Raw genomic sequence first — 17443 nt, 5'->3', positions numbered from 1 at the left:
AGGATTACCATAAACATCATGAAGGATAAGCTGCAGAGACCCTCATTTTCATTTGCCTCTTCCAGGGCTTTGTACTTCAATTTGTGATGATCCCAAACACTGCATAAGCCTGTTGTCTCACCAAACATAAGGGGTCCCTGTTTACTTATTCTTTTAGAGAAGAGTTTCTTGCAAACTAGAAACCAAAGGTGAGGCTCACAGTAAGAGCCAAGATTCCAAGCCAAGTTCTCTTAATATTGTACCCCGTATAAATTACACATTTGCAACTGTTTTAAACCAACTGTCACTTCTTGATATAAAGTTTTACTTACTAGCCTTTTATTCAATTAACACTTTTAGAAAAAAAATAAAATTTTGGTATTTAAAATTTTAAATACCAATATTTTAAATACCAATATTTTAAATACCAATACCAATCATCTGAATGAACATCTATAATGTTCTTCACTTTTGCTGTTGATTTACTACTACTACACAACTACTACAATTACTACTACTACTGCTATACACACACACACACACACACAAATTCACAAAAATTTTATATTTCAGATTATCAAGAGGTCATTTAGTATAATAGAATTGTGTTATAAAAATATGAAAGAATACGTTTGCTTGTTTAGGAAAAGATGTCTTGATAAGTTTTAAATACTCAGTTTGTCTAATTGCTAAAATACTTAACATAGTCTTTCCATATATGTTTTCAGATTTAAAAAGTAGCTGGTGGTTTATCTTGTACAATTAAAATATTATAAAATTACTTTCAAAATAAATGAAGTCCTATAGTGACTTCCATTTTGTAAGTTCATCATAGCCTTAAAATCAGTTATTCATTCAATTTTTGTTGTTATCTTGAGACACAAGACACACAATCAGGAAGGACACACACACACACTCACAATTGCTGGCAGATTATTGAGAATGCAATTTTTCTGGCATAGAAGATATGTTTATGGAAAACTAAGAGGAACTCAAGGTCAGTAATAGGTGTTTCTGGAACACTTGTGGACAGCACAGTGAGTAAATGCAGGCTTGGCATTCAATAAATGTTTGATGATGAATGAATTCATATTTATGTTCTAGCCTGAAAACTAAAGTGACTTCTTTACCACGTGCTTGAATAAAAAGATGTTTAATTACAAACTTGATCACAACTATTGCTTGAATAGTTTTTAGACTCTAAAATACAATAAACAGATCAATTTATCAGGAGATCACTATTCATGATCCAGCATGATTGGTTCAGGATTGAGAACTAATGGCTTCTTCCAGCGTAGAAATTCAGATTCAAAAATAATTTATTTACAAGCATCCAAATGACACTCAGTTTCACTTCCTATAGAAACACATTAGAGAAAACGGGTGTTTTTTTTAAGAATTGTTTTCCCTGACATATGTTGCAGTGTGATATTTATACTGCTGTCTCTGCTCATTATGGATTGCACTGATTATACAGCAGGAGTGTCAACATAACAGTGGTTTATTCCTCCATGGGACCATAGCACAAATGAAGTAGTCTAGCTTACCTCAGTGTGTCCTTATTGCTTAAGAAAATTTTTCATAAATAAAATCCTATCAACCCTTCCTGTTTCAGATTTAACCACACCCTTCAAAAAACAACAAAGTTCACTGCAGGGACTTTTATTAATTAATTGTGGAAATTGAAAATTAATGGATTGATGTATTGCTGTCAAATAATGAACTAGCAGAAGGTTTGTACAAAATAAGGCAATCCAATGTTCAATCAGTGCATTCAGGCTCTAGATAGCCTGTGCAATACTTAAAGACTTTCTTAAATAAGTCAGAATGGCAAAACAATAAGACTTGTGCAATTTTATATGAAAATGATCTTTGGTAGGATTTTTTTTTTTTAAGACAAGACAATAAATACTGATCCTAAGGAAAAAATCTGGTATTTTTGATCTGTTATAACATCAAAAGACATCATGCAGAGAGAGAAAATAAAAGCTGCGGAATGTGAGAAGAGCTCAGCATCACATACAACAAAGATTTTATATTTACTTTATATAAAAAGCTCTTACCAGTCAACAACAACAAAAAAAAATAAGAAAACGACATATCAGTTTTCATAAAAGAGGATAAAAAGGATATCCAAGTGACCAATAAATATAAGGCCATGAAATCTATATTAGGGCAACAATGTAATACCATTAATAGCCAAAGAATGGTTGTAAAAGAAAAAGGCTGAGAAGACGAGGCATGGTAAGGATGTAGCCCAAGCAAAGCTCTTATATATTTCAGGAGGCAGATAAATTTGTAAAGTTTGGCATTATCTACTAAAGATGAACATACACAACTACTCCTACTCAGCAATGCTGCACCTAGGTATAAAATCAATACAATGTGTATGCTTATATACCAAGAGCCATTTACAAGAATAATCATAGCTCAATGATTTGTAACAGACAAAAACTGGGAACTATTAAGATAATTATCAACAGTAGAAAGGGATAAAAAGAATGTATACATGTAATAGAATAATACACAAAAATAAAAATAAACTACAGCATTACACAACATGGATGAATCCCACAAACACAATGATTATGAAAGAAGCTCAAATACAAAAGAGTACATACTATATAATCTCAGTTTGGTGAGTTCTATGCAAAACATAGTAAATTAAACATTAGGTTTTGTGATACATATCACACCATGCAATAGTAAAAACAATATGAAGAAAAGTGGAAAAAATTAATTGCCCTCGCAGTCAGATAAGTTGTTACATGGTAGGGAGGGAGCTGTGGGGGATAACTTCTGGAGGACTGGTGATTTCTCTTTCTTGACCTGACTGGTAGTTATGGGGTATTCTCTTTATAACAATTTATTATACTTAGCATTTATATTGCATTTGGCACTGTAAGTAACCTAGAGATGATTTAAAATATACAGGAGGATGTGTGTAGGTTTTATGCAAATACTACACTGTTTTATATAAGAGACTGGAGCATCCTGGGTTTTGGTATCCATGGGGAAAGGCGGGGGAGTCTTGGAACAAATCCCTCAAGGATACTGAGGGACAACTATATAAATAACTGAAAATCAAAAAATAATTAATGAAAATCAATCTCTCTGCTTAGAGAGACAGATATATAGATAGACATAGGTAGATATCAGGAAAAGTGGTTTGAAGCAAATATTTCAGGTATGTTTTTACAATAAAAATCATATTATTTCATTTCTGCCCTTTTCATCAGCTTCTTCATTAGAAAATCAAGGATATTTGTGCTTGGTGGAAAACTGTGGGTTTGTTTATTATTGCTTTCCTCATGCCAAAAGAATGAATTTGAGATATAAAATAGATTAGTGGGATTAGAATGTTACTCTATTCAATTTTAAACTACATTTTCATATAATGTATTTCCCAGTATGGGTTGATAATATGGTCTAAGTAGTGAGAACACAGAGAACAAAATAATTACATCAAATTCTATTTACTCTATTTTCAGCAGAGCCTCTGTTCCACACTAAACAATCCTCCTTTGGAGGGTAAAAGCATTTTCCCTAAACAGACAGAATCAAATCCTGGAGCAGCACCATTATTTCCTTCCACTGTTACCAGGAGACTTAGGGGAGAACTCTAGCTTTCTATTCCTGATGTTTCACCCAGTATTTACCACATTTTACCTACATGGCAAATAAGGAATTTGACTCCTAAGTAGCTTTTTCCATAAACTTACTTTGAAGCTCAACCTATCTTCAGAGTGGTCATATATTATCAGTGTACCACAGTGACCTGAAATTTTTTCATAGAAATTTTCTGTGCTTAAATGACAGATAGATTTGGTCTCAATATTTGACAATGCCTCTTTTCAAAATTTACCTTAAGGAATACATATTTGAAGATTCAATGCTCATACATTAACACATGTACACAATACACGCACATTATATATATTCAGATACTATTTATATGTACACACACATATGTATACATGTATATATTTGGTTAGAACTATTTTTTGTATTGTTACTACAAGTAACCTCCTAAGGCACATCAAATATCTGCTGATTTTTTTTTTTTTTTAATGATGAAGTAGGAAACTGCAGTGAGGATGTAGCTTATTTTTCCTTATTCCCCAAAGGTAGTTATCTCATGCCCTAAGCCACAAATTTAATTATCTACATCTTTACCATGCTTACTTTACAAACTAGAGCTATTTTTAGCAATCATTTAATCTTTTCTTGAATCCAGTGACAGCATTTCCGTATCCTTTTGGAACTGAAATATCTACAACTTCATCACATAATGTACCGGGGAGAGGGGGAAATTTTATTTTATAATTACTTTAAGTTTTATCTAGGTTAATTAGTTCTGTCAAATAAAACTATTATTTCATGTAATGCCTGAGCTTATGCATTTTTCCTCTGGTAGAGATAAATTAGGCAAAGGAGCTTTAAGCTCCTTAATAAATACCAAAGAACTTTCTTCTCAGGATAAAACAGTTGTAAATGCAAATTCTAAATTAGCATTAACTTTTCCATTTTTCCTCCTGATTATATCCAGTTACTTTAAAAGAAATTTGAATCAAATGTGTCGTGTTTCTTTAGTTATAAAAAATAATTTTTCATAGTAAGTCTCATTTACTTTGATGAAAGACAACTCTATTTTAAAGTTAATGGTATGGAAGTTTTTAGCAAACTTGAGCAGAGTACCTACTATGTATAAGGAGGCTTTAATCTAGAATTTTTTAAATAATGATTTTTTAAAATAGTAAAAACATAATTCTTGCTCTCAAATAAAAGTCAATGTAGGATGAACCCCGATGAGAAGTGAACATTGGATGCTATTTGAAAATTAATGAATGCATAGTAACTTTTTCCTTCTGGTGTTCAATATCATATTGTAATACCATATTATCATTGAGAAAGTTATCCATTCACCATTTTTTAATGAGCACTATGTCTAGATTAAACTCTGCCACACATTTCATATGAACATAAATAATGACAGTAGGACCATGTACAGAGGGATTACCATGTGTAAGGCACTGCTTTAAGCTCTTTAGAGGTATTATGGAATTTAATCTGATTAAATAGTTATTGTAATTATCCAGTTTTTTTGTTGAAACAACTGAGTGATGAACATGCTAAATTTCTCATGATTACAGAACCTTCAGAAATTTACTTTAACATTTTTAAGTTAAAATTCGGGCAACCTGATTCCAGAACCCACACTCTAAAGTCTATGAAGTGCCCTTTACTTTCTCATATAACTCTTCAAGTTCTTTAGCTTTCAGTTTAACACGGCGATAAGTGCTAACTTCTATCTTGTTATGTGTGTGTATGTTTTTTTATTTGTTTATTTTTTTAAGCAACAAGGATCTACTGTACAGCACAGGGAACTATACCCAATATTTTGTAATAACCTATAATGGAATATAATCTGCAAAAAAACCAAAAAAAAAACCCAAATCCCTATGCTTACACCTGAAACAAACACAACACTGTAAATCAACTATACTTCAATTAAAAGAAGAACTATGTGGAACTTATATACCAAGATCTATCAAGACAGTATATAGGATGGCCAAGCAAAAACTGGACCATTACTTAGTATAAAGATCTTGCAGAAAACATAACTCTATTAATGACTTCACTAATGATAATGTTGCTTAAACAATTAAAAGAAAACTATCTGAAAATGCTTTACTAAATAATCATATAATTTTCCTTTTTAATTTGGTGTGGGTCCAATTTTATAACTAACACTATAACACAAAGTACTCTTGTTGCTAGTTAGTTTGCCTTGTTGTGTAACAATTTTATGCTAATATATATAGTTATAGAATACTAATAACTAAAAAACCAGTAAGTATTACGGTAAGATTATAGATTCTGAAATACTAGAAATCTCCATATTATGAAATATCTTAGGTATTATCACTGAATTTTAAAAAACAGGAAAATGTTCCTTCTAAACTTTTAAAATCATGTTTATTTAGCTTATTTTTTAAATATGTAAATTCTAAAAATATATCATATCGAGTATCTGATAAAGACTGTTTATGTCTTCTAGTTCTGCCAATATTCCCAAAATACATCCATGATGACAATGGCATCATTGGGTATAGGCGGAGGAGGTTGGGGTCCAGCTTCTGAGATAGTCATTGAGGAGGGGGCCACACCTCAGTGTGAGTCAAGTTACAAGTAGAACTTAGTCATGGAATAATATGCCTACCTCAGGCATCTTTGCTTACATTTAAATTATTCTTCCATTTTTTCCCCTAAATTTAACCTTTCTTTCCACTATCTCTAGTTCTCGTGTAAGCCCTCATCCTAAACACTCATTTATTTTTACTTTTTTCTCTCTTTTGTTCCACTGGTGTCACATAAGAGATTATGTTCAGTAAACTATCTTCTGGAGAAGAAAAATCAAAATGTGATCAAAGATAAGAGCTTACCAAATTTAAGTTTTAAAACTCTAAAATACCTAAGTGGTTTAATCACTGGTTGCCCCAAAGTATTCTTTGTTTCTTTTCCAAGAGGATGATAATTCTTCATATATTTCCTTTTTCCATATGGGCACCTTGGCTTTTAAAGTATTAATGCCATAGCTCACAGCTTCGAGGGATGCAGCCCTGTGGGCGGAGGACACAACAATGATAAAGCTTGCTTCCGACACTGGAAGCCAAGTGAATGGAACACTGCTATGTGTTGGGCCATTTCTGCCTAATGTCACTACAAATTTTTCTGACTTCATTTTCTGCCATTGGTAGATATGCTTCATACTCTAAGCTAATGACTTTTTCCCCTTCAAAGTTATTCCTTGTAGTCCCTACAAATAGGGATATTGTACCACAGAGTGGAGAAATCACCAGCTGTGAGATTTCATCTACTGAAAATTTCTCAGATGTGAATTTCATTATATCTTTAGATTTCTCTTCAACTTCATTCATATCTTCCCAAGCAGAATAGAAGCACTAACCTCCTATTCCCCCCATTAGGGGTGAATTTTATCTCCTGACTGAAGCAGGAGGAGCTGATCTCCAACCTCGACATATTCTTGACGAACAGCACGTTACCTGATTTCTGACATCAGCCAATCTAGGATGGCGCGTTTCTCTCATTCCACAGCTGCAATGCTTTCATTTCTTGTGGTACAGAAATGGTCTCTGAGCGAATTCCTGCTATTTCAGCACTTTTTGCAGAATACTACACTACAACCTGGCACCGTGGCACCATCCCGTTAGGGAACCCTCCCGAGGTATCCCAGTCCGTGGAGGCGGAGGCGCCTTTATACACGTTTTAAGAAGTGAGGAAAGTTGTATTGAAAGACTGCAATATTATCAACTTGAAAGTTTAAAACTTCAAAGTTAGTAAGTGATGCATCATTTTAGAATCATTTATATCTAATTAGATAATTTTTTAATTAGAACATTTGTTAGAAATAATTTTTTAATGTGTGATTTTGTTACTTTTCATTTTTAATGAGAAATATAAAAATGTTTTATGACTTGTAAAAATTAAAATAGATTAATTTGGACTAAATAATCTCTAATATATTATATTTTGCAGGTCTAAAGCCTAGGACAGTGAATTTATTTACATCATGAGCAAATATGTATTATTATGATTTAAGGGGAAATAATCTCTGATAATTGGAAACCTGAAATGGTTATTTATATTGTATTCTAATACGATATAAACATAATTAAATAAAAGCTTTTTTTCAATTAATTTAACCCTAAAATTGTGATCACTAACTTAAAAAATATTAACAACAGTCAAAAAACAATTCCCACATAGGTTCACATTTTTTTTGAAAAACTAACTGTATTAGTTTGCTAGGGTAAGAGATATCAGAGACAGTGGCTTAGACAACAGAAATTTATTTTCTTATAGTTCTGGAGGTTAGGACTCTTAGATCAAGGACTCTCCATCCCCTAAGGGATTTTATTTTGACCCTTATATGAATATACTGCAAGAAAAGGAAAATAATGGAGAGTAATGAACATCTGAAAAGGCACTTACAGAAAAGTAAGACACATTATAAAACAATGACCAAAACGCAGAGAAAGACTATAATAAATGAGCTGAAAGATGTGAAGAAAATGTTAGAAGTCAGAAGAACATAAACTAGAATTATAAAAGCTCTTAAATGAGATGGGTAGACAACAGAAACACATAGAAAGAGATCTTACAGTTCTCAGAAAATAACTTTAAACATTTCAAATATGAAGCTTAAACTAGAAGAAAAATAAGAGCAAATGGACACCAGGAAAAGTTGGGATATTAATCTTTAATAAGGTTTAGAGTGAGAATGTCTATTGTGGGCAAACATCTACCTAAGCAATTAAACATACATACAGATTACCTTGCCAGAGGAAGCAAGATACTCTGTCTATTGAATGGACTGTTTCTGCTGATAATGGTGGATAACTAGAGGCCCTGTAATTAAGCAGCAACTTAATAAAAAGTAATTGTTGGGTCACTTTGTGATGACAGTGGAATAAATGTTTTGGTGTTAATCCAAGATCTGACAGAAAAAGACACATTACAGTCAAATAATTGAAGACCCAGGCACTATCCTTTTAGCCAGTGAATTGTTTCTTTCCTTTGAGCAGGATGCTAGTCTAGGCTATGCTGGACTGTGTTTTAGCAATATCATTGTGATACCCCATTTTCCTCCTAGTTTGTAGCAAAAGCACTCTCGTAAAGGGTTTTTACTTTGGCAAAGTGTCTGCTAAGACATTAACTTCAAGCTTTAAAGAAATTCAGTAGGTCCAGAATAAGGAAAATTCTCTGTCTTCAGTACTCAAAGCACCAGAAATAGTAATAATCCTGTAACAACTCTAACATACTGATCATTTACTATTTACTAGGTATTCTGATAATACATCTTATATAATGCAATTACAGTGAGATGAGATGCACAAGAGGCATGTTTAATCCTGTTGGTTTTTTTATATAACCTGTTTTGTTTTTATTTGATTTTTGTCTTCATCCTTGACACTAAGTGGGGAAAAACAGGTGAATTATATAAATGCCAGAGTGTTCAATTAATTTGGTAAAGTTCATTCAGCCAGAAAGTAACAGAAACCTACATTCAAACTTGGATCAGCTGACCCCTAAATTCCATACATTTTACATTATTAATTTAACTGAGTTATTTAGCAAAAAATATAAAATATATCAGAAATGTTTTATTGGTTTTTTTTTTTAATTTTCATAAACTAAGGCATTCAAGGATGTTTTCTTTTGTTTGGCCATGTGGACATTTAATTTTATCAAGTTCTTCAAAATCTGTTAATTCTGTTCCCAAAGAGAAGGTAGTGCTTGATTATAAATTCATATGTTTCTGATTAATCTTTCAATGATTAACTAAAATTCAGTGCAGCAAGCTTTAATAATATTTTTTTTACAAAATATGATTGCGTTAAATTATAAAACATTAAATATAGTCTTAACTGTTGAATTTTAAACACTAGAATGCTCATTTTAAATATGATTCAAAGAATAATAATTTGAAGAAATACGAACACTTGAATTGAATCAGGTAATATTTTATTCCAATCCTATAAGTTTTACACCTATTACTTAAAATTAATTCGTTTTCCTCATTGAGAATAAGTAAACAATAGCGTAAAAGTGACCTAGAGGGACTATATTTAAATCAGACAATTTCTAGGTTTATCTTAACCTTTGATTTGGTTGTCTCATCTTTGGGGATGCTATAAAATTTGTTCATTATATAAATAGTTTTCTTATATTTAACTATTATTCCCTTGATTTGCCTGCTTAAAATTATTAAAGTTATATATAAAATTCAAAACATTCAAAAGGAACTAAGTCAGAGTAATTAAATTTTCAGATGATTCATTTTTATGTTTGTGCCCTTATAGTTACAAGGTTATTGAGACTCAAAACTGCACTATGGTTTTAGGACATCCTCTAGATACGATTGTATTTTCTATTTAAGAGAAAGGTTTCCTTCTACTGTTTTGTCTTTCATTCCTGTTTGTGATAACCATTACCACCTGCTTACTCATAGGCTAAATCAGTGAGTGTGAGCCCTGAGACATAAAAAGACAGGCTCTGCACCCAGATAGCTACCATAACCCGCAGGACTAGAGGTAAACCTACCAGAAGTTGATAGAACAGGAACTGTCACTAGCTTTGCAGCTCTGTCCTCATACTGTCACTGGTGACAAACTCCAAGCCCCTACCATCAAAACCAGCACCCTCAACAGTCAGAGTAGAACTCATCAAAAATGAGTGAACAGCTATGCAGTAGAATATTTATAACATGGGATATGCTAGTAAATGTTTAATAACCAACTCTTAAGAAAGAAGGAAAAAAGCCCTTATTTGTGGCATTGCTGATTAATATGGCGTGAATATTTCCGCCAAGATCTCCTTCAAGCTAACAATGTCATATCACTGAATGGAGTTGGGGAGAAAGGCACACGATCAGCTCCCTGGGCCAGTCTGAGTCAGCTCCAGCACACTGATGACTGTTAATACAACAGGGCACTGATTTTCATTCCCTTAGAAAATGTTTAGTGAGGTCCTCCTATACCAGATATAGTTTCAGGTGTTAAAGATATGTAGTGAACATAGCAGAAATGGTTCTAATTTTTATGAGATTTACATTCTAGTTAGAGCAAGCAAAAAACAAACCTTTAAAGATATATAAGATAATACCAGATTTTTTATAAGTGTTGAGAATCAGTACAATAGAGTGACCAAGGGTACAGTGGGATTAATTTAAAGCAAGTAGGGAATACTCACATTCAAGCCGATGCTGAACGATAAGAAGGAAACAGGGAAAGCTCTGGACTGAGAATTTCAGATGGAGAGAACAGTAATGGCAGGAACTAGTGTGGTGTACCAGGTACAGAAAAAAGACAGTAGGTGAGGCAGAGAGTGAGGAAGAAAGTAGGGGGAGATGAAAACAGAAACATGGCAGAAGTCAGATAACATAAAGCCTTAGAGAGAATGGTGAGGAGGTTGGAATTTATTCTAAGTGCAAAGTGAAAACTTTTGAGGGTCTTAAGCGGGAGTGAGACCTGGAATTATTGATATTTTGAGAATATAATAAGAGTAAAGCAGGAAGACAGTCAAGAGTCTACTGCACAAAAAACTGGCAGAAAATATTGGCCATACAGACAAAAGACTGTCAAGAAATTTCACAACTCAACAGACAAACCCATTTTAAAATGGGCAGAAGGTTTGGATAAGCATAGCAAAATAAAAATGACAAATTCATTCTCCTATGAATGATGAATAAGTACATGAAAAGGTGTTCAACATCCTTAGTCCATACACTGTTATGATGGCTAAAATTGAGACTCACTTTATCAAAGGTTGGCGAGGATGGTGTAAATGAAACTCTCATACACTGCCATTACACTCGTAGGCATTTAGCAAAGAGAAAAGAAAACATATATCCACATAAGCACTTGTAGAGAATGTTCATGGCAACTTTAATTATAATAGCCAAAATACTAGAAACAATCAAATATCCATCAACAAGTGAATGGATAAACAAAATTTTGTAGTATATCTATGAAATGCAATATTAGCAGGCAACAAATGATAAAATCTCGAAATAATTATGTCAAGTGAAAGAAGTCAGAAAAAAAGACGAGTTAAGGTATACATTTTATATACAGAAAATTCTAGAAAATTCAAACAAACTTTTAGTGTCATGAAGCAAAGCTGCCTAGGGGTGGAGAGAAGGGAGCGAGAGTTATAAAGGTGTATGAGAAAATTCTCGGAGGTGATAGATATGTTCATTACCTTGATTGAGATGATATTTTAATGGTTGTATACTTATGTCCAATCCAATCAAATTATACACCTTAAAAATGCCAGTTCATTGTACTTCAAATGTGCCTCAGTATAAAAGGAGGAGAAAATAGCATTGATTGTATATCCAAGCAAGAAATTATGATGGTCTGAAATGGCAACAGTTTCAGATGAAAGGAAATGTCAGATTTAAAATAATTTTGAAGTTGAAGCTGACAGGAATTTTATGTAGCTTAAGGAGGAGAGCTGGGACAGAGGGAAATGCACACTGATTTCAAGGTATATGTATCTGGAGAGTGGCTATTTCCTGTGTAATTGCTCACCTTCTTCATTATTCTTTTGTACCAACTGATAGAAACATGTTTTGATCTTTCATTACAAAATACTTCTGGCTCATCTTCACTGCATGTGTCTCCACTAATTTCAGTTTCAGCCTCTAAAAAAATGTTGAAAATAATAATTTGTTCAATCAGATTCTTAGTTTCTGGCTTTCATAACAATTTATTACCTTGGCATTATAGGTGAAGAAACAGGATACAGAAATTTCTGAAACATTAGTTTCATGCTTAGCTATAAATGGATATGTTAACATATTACACACAAGGAATATTAGCTAGGGTCAAGGAAGAGAAAAAAATTTCATTATATATTCAAAATATATAAATTAATGAAGAAACACAGCAAAAGTGATAATATTCTTAAGACTGTCAACATTTCTCTCTCATATTGTACAATAACTTTTAAATAAGTGAACCGTTTAATATTTATAATATTTGTTAGCATTAAAACCATTTTACAAATAAGAAGGTTGAATTTTGGAGAATTTAAATAACATCCATGGGCAGTCATAAGTGAGCATTTGATGATGTTAGATTAAACTTGATTACTCTAATTCTTTCTACATCAAACCGTCACTTTCTCTAATCCACTTATTATAATCAAGAATATTATTTTAAACCTTTACCTTCAGACACTTTCATTTCAGGTTACTTTTTTTTCCCTCTAGCTACAACATTACTTTTCTTAGCATTAAAAACTTAAAGATTGAGCTGTCAGAACTGAGCTAAATTACTTTTTTTTATTCCAATGTACAGAAAACAACAGAAGTAATCCCCACCGCATATCCACCATCTTACTGGGAGAACAGTAACTAATGAACAGTGTACCACTTTTTCCCCTATAGCCAAAATCTGTGAGTCTAGGAACAAAGGAGTTGAAATTGGAATGTCACTTGTTTGGCGCATTTGAAAGCTACATGTTTCATACTTATTCTTTTGAATTCTGCTGGGTTGGAAGACTTAGTACCAGTAAAAGTAGGGATAAGGTAGGTTATGCTATGGCAAATAAGTATAAGCAAACAAATCTCTTTGGCATGACAAAAATCATTCTTTCCACATGTACTTATCACAGTCTGATGCAGACTGGTCAGTATTTTCCATCTGGTAACTACAACAACTAGGACATGTGACCTCCAATTCCATTGCAGAAGGGGAGAAAGGGCGATAGGTTCAAATGGGGTTCTTTTAAGGACCACATCTGGAAACAGCTAATGTTATTTCTGACCATATCACATTAACTAAACTTCAGTCACATGGCCCCAAACAAACTGCAGAATTGGATGGGAAAAGTTTTCCTCTGGATCTTGAAAGAGAAAGCAATGTGGTAGACACAAAGCAGAGTTCCTGCCACAGAACCCAAGAAAGGGATATTTCTACATAGTGAAAAAACATTGATTCCTTTAAATTGGAAGCCAAAATTGCTGAAAATATGCCATTAATGGACTCCTTGTGGCACAGAAGAATGGACAAAAAAATGAGTTATGATGTTGACTGGATAGATTGATCCTGATTATCACGGTCCTAGAATCTCAGGACCATTTGCAAAAATGACTCTAACATCTGAACATATAATTTATTCTTATAGCAAACATACTGTCTTCTCTCCCTCTCTCTCTCTCTCTCTCTTTGTATATATATATATTCATATTTTAACTGATTCTTCTTTTCTTACTCTTCTAACATTAGCTGTACTATTTTATACAAGGTAAACTTTTGGAGATTTACTTTACATATTATGATAGGTTACGGATTGTCAAGATGGGACTTTGAGGAGGTGGTGTAGGGATGCACATCACCTAGGTATCTTGGACTTGGTACAATGTGCCTTGACTACTGGAATGTAAGGTTTCAACCTTTTCAGGAGGTGAGTATGTATCTTCTTTTTTTTTTTTTTTTTTTTTCCAGAGGAAAGTTGCATCAGCTTGTGTGAGATGACTTTTCTGTTGGAAAATTTAAGGATAGAAAAAAGCTATATATTGACATTGAGGAGACGATAGTGTACATTTATCGAATTTTGTGGTCACCCAGAATTTTTGAACACTCCTCTACCCCATATTAAGATATTTATATTAGTAAGTCCTACCTGCCCAAGGGAAAAGCTAGAAATTTATTATCTCAACTTTCTTGAACATAACGCATGGGCAGGTAACCTAGGCTCTACTAATGAAGTGTAACTGCTTCAGACCTTGACTTGTAAAAGCTACGTGAGGAGGGAGGGATCCTGCAGGAACTAATATCTGATTGAGAGGTAAAGGATGTGTCATGCTTTGCAGAGTGAAGATTTTGACATCTGATTCACAGCATCATGGTATGAGCTGTGTTGTCTGTGCCCTAGGGAAGCAGCCGTGTGGGCTTTCTTCACAGCAGAGTACAGTGTGATATGGGCATTTGTCCTTGCAGGAAAGTCACCAGATCAGATTCTCTGGTCCTCCTGAGTGTTGATTGACTGTGTGATATCCTTTTATGAATGTTTTTTCTTCTTTAACTAACCACTGATTCCACTGCTTGAATTTAGGAACCTTAACTGGTATAATGTAGCAGAAGTTTAGAGACACAAACTTACTTGCCCATGGTCACTCCACAGTGGAAGGAAGGGTCAGAAGGAACATAATTCTTCTAACTCCAAAATGTATTCTGCTCCTATAACTTTCACTCTTACTTTTGCACTATTTCAGAATTGCAGTTTTACATTTTACTTTGGATGGATCTTACTTCATTTCCTCCTGTCTTTCCTTACCCACTTCTAAATTAAATCTAATTTCCTAAACACTAAAAGCTGCTTGGTTTATGTTACTTGGGAATTTCAGGGCTGATATTTATTCTAACTTATTCCCTATCTTCAGAAATGAAAAAGAGGAAAGAATAATGTAATAAACAAGATGAGAAAATAAAACACAATATGGAGATGGATGAGCAAATTACCAATTAACTAATTACCAACAGTTATAATTTATCTTCATTGAAATATTGAGACAAGTGTGATTGGCAAATTGAATGTGAAGGAGAATGCATCCCATTTAGTGACTTAATAGAATAGGTAGGTCCAGATTTACAAATGGGATTAACTATGCATTTAAACTAGTTCATTTTCCATTAGTGCCCTCCAGAAACATTTTGAAAAGAGTGAGTTTTTTTTCAAATATGAAAATAAGTGTGTTTTTTCTAGAATTTGGGAATTAAATCTTGCTGAGCAAAGCTCTCATTTGCTAATGGAACTTGAAGAGTGTCACCTAAAAAGTTACTAAATAATCAAGTCAGAATAATTTAAAATAGAGACTGTGTTTTCTCAAAGCCTATTCGTCAATATCTCAATGAAACTGGTTGTGAATACTCTTTACCAGTCAGGGTCAAAGATAGTTTTAATTCTGTTTAACAGTGTGTGTGTGTGTGTGTGTGTGTGTGTGTGTGTGTGTGCATTTCAGAAGAGAGGTGTAAGTGAGGGGAAAAAAAATGACAAGCCTAAACGGACCATTCCTAGAAGGAGTCTAATCAAATCTATAATGACCTTACAGTGAAGTGGGGGAAGTGTTCTGGTTTCTGATTCAGACCTAGGTTACCCCCAGTCCAAAGAAAGTTATACTTCAGAGTATCTTTTATTTATTTACATTTTACATAGGAAGACACTGTTACTCTCAAGCAGGTTGTTGTACAAAATGACAAATCACAAAAATGCTTCTATTAAAATATGTAAGCAATGAACTCAATCTTGTCAAAACAGAAAATAGCAAGTTATCTGGCTGCTTTCAATATTGTTTTTTACTAACAATGATATGGAAAATGCACTTATAGGCCACGCTTTGTGCTTGTACCCAGAAATGAAGAAATCTAAATAAGCCAATTAGCTATGATAATTACAAATGTGTCACAATTCATTTGCCTACAACTACTAAAGGATAACACACTTCACAGAGTCAGTAATAATGGGCCATAAAGACACAATAAATATTTGACATTTTGGTTCCTCACCCTGTCCTTCACTTTACACTGGCATACTTTATGCAATGATAATTTTTCCAGTGTGTAAAATGAGAACACCAAGACAATAATGGCCTAATGATAATTTATAATTTAAAAGGTTTACAACACTTTCTTGATGTGTATTTAATATGGTCTGGATCTCCAGATGGTCCCTACACCCTCCATGCTGCTAAGTGCTTAACAGTAACTCTCTTTCCCAGAGCAAATATTCACTATTTCTTGAATTAATGAATTATGAATTTCGATGAATATGAAAGTTGAAAACATATCTACTTTCAAATAGAACTTACTTCACCTCAGAAAATTCTTGTTTTATGGTGAAGATAGGGGTAGATAGAGAATCCTTTGGTCTTATTGTATATTTAATAATTATCTCTGAGGAGGTGAACATGAATCTTTTGTTATTGTCTCACAGGTCCCTGAAACTCTGTTCATTTCTGTTTTTTCTCTACTGTTTAGATTAGGTAAATTCTATTGATACACTCTCAAATTCACTGAATCTATTCTCTGTCATTTTCACTCTACTATTGAGTCCATCTAGTGATTTGTTTTTAATTTTTTATTCCCATTATAATATTTTTCAGTTATATCAGCTTCATTTGATTCTTTACTATTACTTCTATTCACTGTTGAGAACTTTTATATTTTCATTTTTCTTAAATGAATTTTTCATTGATTTTGAAACATTTTTATGGTGGCTGCCTTAAAGTCTTTGTCAGATAACTCCAGCATCTCAATGTTGGAATCAGCTGATTTTCTATTCTCATTCAAGTGTTATTTTCTGGGCTTCCCTGGTGGCGCAGTGGTTGAGAATCTGCCTGCCAATGCAGGGGACACGGGTTCGAGCCCTGGTCTGGGAAGATCCCACATGCTGCGGAGCAACTAGGCCCGTGAGCCACAACTACTGAGCCTGTGCGTCTGGAGCCTGTGCTCCGCAACAAGAGAGGCTGCGACAGTGAGAGGCCCGCGCACCGCGGTGAACAGTGGCCCCTGATTGCCGCAACTGGAGAAAGCCCTCACACAGAAACAAAGACACAACACAGCCAAAAATAAATAAATAAAATTAAAAAAAAAAAAGTGTTATTTTCTAATTCTTGGTAAGATCGGGTGATGTTGGTTTGTATGATGACCATGTTGTCTGTGTTAGGAGAGCCTGAGTCCTATTTAAATTTTTTATTTTAGCAAGCAGTCACTCTGTTTAGGTTATGTGCACTGTTGCTATTCTACCTTGTTGTTCTGTGGCTCCATAAATTTAATTTTCAGAGACTTCGGTTTACTTGGTTTATCTGATGCCAGTGGGGTGCCCAAACCTAGCTGCTGATGGCATCAGAGGGAGTAGAAGGGTTCCCCCA

General features: G+C 33.6%; 2 protein-coding genes and 1 pseudogene across 3 annotated transcripts in view; 2 read left to right on the top strand and 1 right to left on the bottom strand.

Moving 5' to 3' along the window:
• Positions 1-17443, top strand: part of LOC309629906 (endogenous retroviral envelope protein HEMO-like) — a 488920-nt gene that overhangs the window by 276734 nt on the left and 194743 nt on the right. The gene's annotated exons all lie outside the window — the stretch shown is intronic.
• The window catches only part of LOC309629533 (uncharacterized protein), a gene marked incomplete at its 5' end in the record, with an annotated part of 255429 nt that overhangs the window by 143498 nt on the left and 94488 nt on the right, over positions 1-17443 (top strand). The gene's annotated exons all lie outside the window — the stretch shown is intronic.
• LOC309629920 (molybdopterin synthase catalytic subunit pseudogene) lies at positions 406-15506 on the bottom strand (annotated as a pseudogene). Its single transcript has one exon. The product of its transcript is annotated as a molybdopterin synthase catalytic subunit pseudogene (transcript).

The sequence above is a fragment of the Balaenoptera borealis genome (assembly GCF_965194805.1).
Source record: "Balaenoptera borealis genome assembly, chromosome: 5".
Taxonomy (NCBI): Eukaryota; Metazoa; Chordata; class Mammalia; order Artiodactyla; family Balaenopteridae; genus Balaenoptera; species Balaenoptera borealis.
The sequence above is the reverse complement of the archived record's forward strand: the minus strand, read 5'-3'. Positions and strand labels throughout refer to the sequence as shown.